A 6,331-nucleotide genomic window follows, 5' to 3' on the forward strand; every position below is an offset into this window, starting at 1 on the left:
ATGTTTTAATGTTCTTCGTTATTAAACATTTGCACATAAATAAATAACATTCAGTACTTACATTTAAAAGTTCACTTTTCAGCTGCTCCGCTTCACCCATCTGCGATTTTTTCACAAAAAACTATCCACACCCACCGCCGCGCTATGAATTGTGGGATAGGTTGGGCCACGAAGGCTACACCGGACCCAGCTTTCAAATCTGGGGAAATTAAGGATGCATTTGGAGGACTCTTTGAGGACAGCCTTCGTTGCATCGTTGTGACGTAATCAGTCTACAAATGCGCATTACAAAGCATGTGGTTGCTGGATTGGGACACAGCTATCGTCTCACATTGCAGAGTCACGGTGTTAAATCACAGGTTCTCTTCTGGTGTTTATCTCCTGTTAGGGTTAGGTCTCCTTTTGCATTTAGCGTTTTGGCCAATCAATAAAAGTTCTCTAAAGCTTTGTGTCGTAAATTGAACATTTATTAGGCTTCGGGGATTTTAGAGTTTTGCACTTTGATTCTGGGCTGAAGGTGGTTTATTAGTTTGGTACATTTTAACATTTTATGACTGCAATGTAAAAAAATCTGCAGATTATTTAAAATTAGATTTATTTAAATATATTTAAAATAGATTATTGATCACTGGGCCTTAATACAGGCTATACGGTAATACGTTTACTTTCATAACCAGTTTCCCAGATGTGGATTAAAGCTAGTGCTAATTGAAAAGCCATTTTAACCTGTAGCTTCACGTAAAAAACATTTTTGGTCCAAGACTGGACTTAATACATGTCTGAGCCTTAATGTTTAACTTTCAACAAGTCTGCTCTGATTGGTCCAGCACTAAGCAGGGTCAGATTCAAAAAGTAATGTCGCAATAAAAAAGGCTGAACTTTTACTCCCAGAGATGAGCTGTAAAAATCAATTTTAATCACCAAGTTTTGATTTTGTGAAAATAGTGTCTTTAGGATGGGCTGCCAAAGAAGCATGAATTGAATGAGTGAAGTCCTTTACAACACGTTACAGCGGTGGTTCTCCAATGTTTTACATCATTCCCCACATGGCAGGAAGAAATATTTTCACGCCCCATCTAAAGAAAATTAAAGCCATAAACTCAGTCACAATGAATCCTTCAGTCATTTTTGTTTTAAACAACTTTCATTTCAGATAACTATCTGTAACGTTTGTCCCTCGACTGCTTCAATCGTCTGAAGCACTTCTTCTAAAAAGCAACAAGTTGAACAGGATGTGAACCAAACATGGAAATAAGTCCAGAAACTTTTGAACGGAGATGAGAAATATGTCATTTAGTGAGAGTTTAATACTTTTCACTCTTAGTGGCTGCAGTCAGCCTGTTTTTGACTGCAGAGCGGTGGTGTGGCGTGGTCTGTGATGCAGCTGCGGGGGAGGCGGCTGCACCTGAGCAAAATCCCCAATCATGCCTTGCCGGCTTAAAACAGAAAGAACTGGGTCCTGTTGTTGTTGTTGTTGTTGATGTGTGTAAGCTGTAGCTGAAACACTGCAGTTGCATGTGTAAGTCGCCAGCCGCAATAAAAAAGTGTACTGAAAAGTGCGAACACGTGGGCGAGTCTGTCGTGCCCCAATCCAGGGTTTCAGCACCGCTGTAAACAATGAACGACAGATTCGCCCATGTATTCGCACTTTTCAGTACACTTCTTTATTGCAGCTGCCGACTTACACACGCTGCTGCAGCTTTGCAGTGGATGTACATGTTATTAACTTCTGCAAATTTCTTTGTTCCGCTGTAAACGTGATTGCGATGTTTAACATCAGCTCCGCTTGAGAACCACTGTGTTACAGGGACAACACCAGAGAGAACATGGGCTCTTTGAGTTATCAGGCAGGAAGCTTTCTAAAACATTGATGAATCTTTAGGTTGGTTAACCTTAATGGGGTTTAGACTAGGGATGGGTATCGTTTAGGTTTTATCCAATACCAGTACCAAACCGGTACTTTTGAAGCGGTGCCGGTGCTTAAACGGTGCTCAAACCGGTGATTAAATAATCAAGAACATAAACACTCTCATGTTTAGCTGTTTTTTTGTAAAAAGATAACAATGTTAGCCTTTTCTGCAGCTATGGGGCATATATGGTATCACTCTTGGCTGGAAGCAGTGCTTAATCAATGGAAAAAACACAAACTTTGTCCAAAAACCTCTCATGTTCAGCTGTTTCCCACTTTTTCTTTGGTCATTTTAGCCTTTTTGGCCAGGGTGAAGGGAGTATCTGCCATCAAACAAGAAGACAGCCGCATGTAGCTATGATGATGTTTGCTAGTTCACCTTACATGCATTAATGTAATAACGTGGTTAGCCTACTCAACGTAAATTACACACGAACAACATGAAGCTACTCACGCAGAGAAGAACGGCTGCTGCTGCATCATCATCCTCATCATTTCTGCTACACTGGCAGGGCTAGGGGCCAGGACTGTCATGATTCGGCCGTGTGGCAGGCAGGATGAGGACCCAAATTGCAAACTCACAGACACGGGGGATAAACTCAAAATGCAGCTTTATTGCTGGCAGGTGATAAACAATAACGATGATACAAAAGCAATGCAAAACTACACTAAACTGGGAAAAGCTAAAGTAACATATACCGGAAGACACGGGGAGAACCACACACGGCATGAGGGAGAACGCGACGCCGAACAGAGGGAGACGCAGACAGAAATACACAGAGGGTTAACGAGGAAAGTGGGAACACACGGGGAACACAGCTGACACAGATAACCATAACGAGACACTGACGGGAGACGGGCAGAGTCAAACAGGAAGTACAGAGGTTCAGACAGGAGGAGAGAGAGCACGGGGAAAAACACAGACATAACGGGCTGGGGAAACATGGAATAAAACATAAGGAGAGACGAAGGCTCACAGATACACAGAGGGGCACACAGGGGGTGAGAGTCACAAAGGGAAAGCACTCAGGGAACACCACAACAGGGCAACTCAGGAAACAGAGCCTAAACAGGGAACTGAAATACAAAGATACATAAAACTAAGAATACTAGGCCAACATGGCCCAGGATCATGACAAGGACTCTCCTCTTCGGGTTTTTGGGGGATGTTGCTAACTCCGGTCCGATAACAGGCACCACACCCGCAGTAGATGTGCTCGGTGTGAGGTCTCGCAGCAAGCTATCAAATACAGCGCATTTCTGGGCTTTTAAAAAAATGCTATACGTCGCCAGGTGTTTCATCAGATTCGAGGTGTTACCTCCTTTGCACAGTATCACCTTAAAGCACTTGTTGCAGGCTGCTGAGTTTGCATCTTTTGCTGTGAAGTACAGCCAGACTTTGACCGCTTTGCCTTGGGCATTTTTAATCTGTAGCTCTGCTCTAAAAGAACGTACGTACTTGGGCCCACCTACTACGCTTGCAAAGGTAAAATGATTGGCTAGAATCCAAATTGTATGACATTTCAGGGGAAAAACGCACCGAAGTAAAGCACCGAAATGTGCTCTGCTTTTCGGTCTGGTTACTACCGTTTATGTCAGAACCGTGCCATAATGGCACCGGATACCGGTGCCCATCCCTAGTTCAGAACTCGATGAAAACAAATTAAAGGAACTTTTTGTTTGCTGGAGTTTTTCCAGCATCTGTCATCAGTCCTTGAATGCAACACAAGGAACATAACTTGACAGTCTGGGCAGCACAGTGCATAACCATGAGAGCAATTGTTCCTTGGAGATATACAGGGATATAAATATGTAAAAAATCTCAAAACATATAAATATTTGAGGACAAAAATTTTGCATTTTTCTAGTTCTTGAAGTGTGCTTTGTGACTCTTTGGCTGCCAAAATATACACAAGAAAAGAAGAAGAAGAGATGATCGCCGAGACTCAGTCATTAGAATGAGAAGCAAAAACCAATTCCACCTGTGGGTGGATTCCCCTCATCGTCCAGGGGGGAAGTTAGAAAAGGTTTCATTTTATCACAGCAAAGTATTTTTCCCTTAACCTACAAACGCGATACAGGGCTGGTCTCAGGTGAGACATTGACTTTATTATGAATCTATAATCTCTACTCATCTAGCCTCACATGATTAGTAAAAAGTTGTTATTTAGGCACTGATGGGTGTTTTATTGTTGTCTTGGCAATAATAAAATGAGAGCTGATTGGCAAAGTCCTCCAAATTACTCTATAATATACACGATTTTCCACTGACTTCCTCAGTCTGTTCAGGTGTGTTTGAGATAAAATGATAAAAATCCAGTCAATAATTAACTCAGTACTTAGCACAGCAGCTTGACTCTCGTGGGCTCAGACATGCAGCAATCTCCATCAGCAGGGGCAGCATCAGGCACCGTGGTCGTGGTTTTACCGCGGTACTACATCACCAGAAAGCAACTGCCAGCACTGGGGGTGAGACACCTTTACATCCTGATGGGGTCAGATTGAATCCAGACAGAGATGATTAAACCACTGATCTTTAACCTGTGGATGCTGAAGGCATGTGATTCACAACCACGCTGCTGCTCTGCTGTCGATCTCTGAGCTGACTTTAATGACAGAGGACGTCTGTCCTCAGAGGCTTTTGGATTACCTTGGAAAATAATCTCTGTTGGAAATTAAAGTTCAGAAAGATGATGTCCAGAAGACAAGCTAAATGTGAATACAGACTCGTGTTACCGGTTAGTTCAAACTTCCTCTCAGCACAAAGTGTAAGGATGTGGTTCAGTAAATGTGGAGATAACATCTTTGGCATCATGACAACTTCATCAGGGACAATTTAAACAGGACTAGAAGTTGGAGGTCAGCTGATTGTTAATGACTTGGCGGGAACATCTGACTTTCAAGCATAAATGTTTCAAATGTTAAAGTGTTTCTTTCATCATCTCTTTGGCATCACTTGTTCTTACAAAGGCTGAATGAGCCAAAGGCTCTGAATGTTTCCTCTGAGACTTTATGTCTTCCTGCAGGTGATTCAGATCATAGTTGCTCTGACTGTCATGGTCTTTGGGATCCTGAGGGCAACACGGTCCAAAGGTCTGGTCTCTGATTGCATGGTGTACATCTGGGGACCAGTGATGGTGAGTCAGCTGACACTTCTTCCCCTTCATATCGTTTCCCTAATTAATCACTGCTCTCTCTTTTAGTTCATCATAGCTGGGTGTATGACGATCTATGATGGGACTTCACAGAGACCTAAGGTCAGTAACTCATCTCTGTGACGTGACCTTAGCTGTACTTCAGCTGATCCTTGGCTAAAGTGGCCATAAAAGAAGGCTTCCTCAAAGATCAGAGTGGTGTCTGCAGGTTCCTTTGAATGTGTGCTATGCATATGTTTTCATGTATTAAACACATTACTTGCTAATTGTCTGTGAGAGCCAATGAGAGAGTTGCCTCATAGAACTGATGAATATTTTCAGGTGTTCCAGGTGTACTAATAGCAAGGTGTGGTTTTCTATGCAGAGTAAGAGTGCTGTGGTTCTAAATGTTGCTGCTGGTGTGACTTAACTTGTCACAGCGACGGTCTTCTTCCTGGATGCATCTCAAGCATTTACCAACAGCGACCCTGGGGAGTCAGACCTGGACATAGTGAGCTTTTTTCTTTCATGTTAAATTAAATGAGAATGTGTATTTAGAGCACAGGTGAATGCGGACTGGCTGTAACAGCTGTGACCTAGCTGCAGAGGTCTGTGGAGCAGAGATTATAGGTGTTTGACCAACATGCTGAAGAGAAGAGAAACTGTTTCAAATTTTTAGTTAGGGCAAGGGAACATCAGCAGCCTGTTTTTCTTTCTTTCAGTCCAGCCAGGCAATTTCAGGTTTTTCAGCCATTCTCTGCTTGATCCAGCTGATGTTGTGTGGCTGTTCTGCAGGAGTAGGCAAACCTGGAGGTTGCTGTGATCCCACACGTCAGGTGATTCTATCTACGGAGTTTTCCTCAGATCAGTTTATTAGCTACAGCTGACTAAACATAATGTAATTCAGTTCTATTCAGTTTTATTTATGTAATCCAAAATGATGACAACAGTTGCCTCAAGGTGCTTTATATTGTACAAAACGATGCTACGATAATACAAAGAAACCTCAGTAATCAGACTCTATGAGCAAGCACTTTGGTGACAGGGGGAAGAAAAAATTCCCTTTTAACAGGAAGAAACCTCCGCAGAAGGAATTTCTCCCTCCCATTCTACTTTTAAATACTTTAGGAACAACAAGTAGGCCTGCAGAGCGAGAGCTAATAGTCCCTCTTTCTAGTCCCTGTCAGGACTCTTGCTGCAGCATTTTGGATCAGCTGAAGGCTTTTCAGGGAGTTTTTTGGACATCCTGATAATAATGAATTACAGTCGTCCAGCCTGGAAGTAATAA

The 6,331-nt window shown here is 42.6% G+C and overlaps 1 long non-coding RNA gene across 1 annotated transcript; it reads left to right on the plus strand.

Annotated features, from left to right (window-relative positions):
* Nucleotides 1-3,318: 3,318 nt before the first annotated feature.
* LOC102308609 lies at nucleotides 3,319-6,061 on the plus strand. Its single transcript, XR_318101.2, has 3 exons — nucleotides 3,319-5,046; nucleotides 5,113-5,166; nucleotides 5,429-6,061. It is a non-coding gene; the product is annotated as an uncharacterized LOC102308609 (long non-coding RNA).
* Nucleotides 6,062-6,331: the final 270 nt, after the last annotated feature.

This window comes from Haplochromis burtoni, unplaced genomic scaffold (genome assembly GCF_018398535.1).
Source record: "Haplochromis burtoni strain Fernald_Lab_line unplaced genomic scaffold, NCSU_Asbu1 Contig_3050, whole genome shotgun sequence".
Classification (NCBI taxonomy): domain Eukaryota; kingdom Metazoa; phylum Chordata; class Actinopteri; order Cichliformes; family Cichlidae; genus Haplochromis; species Haplochromis burtoni.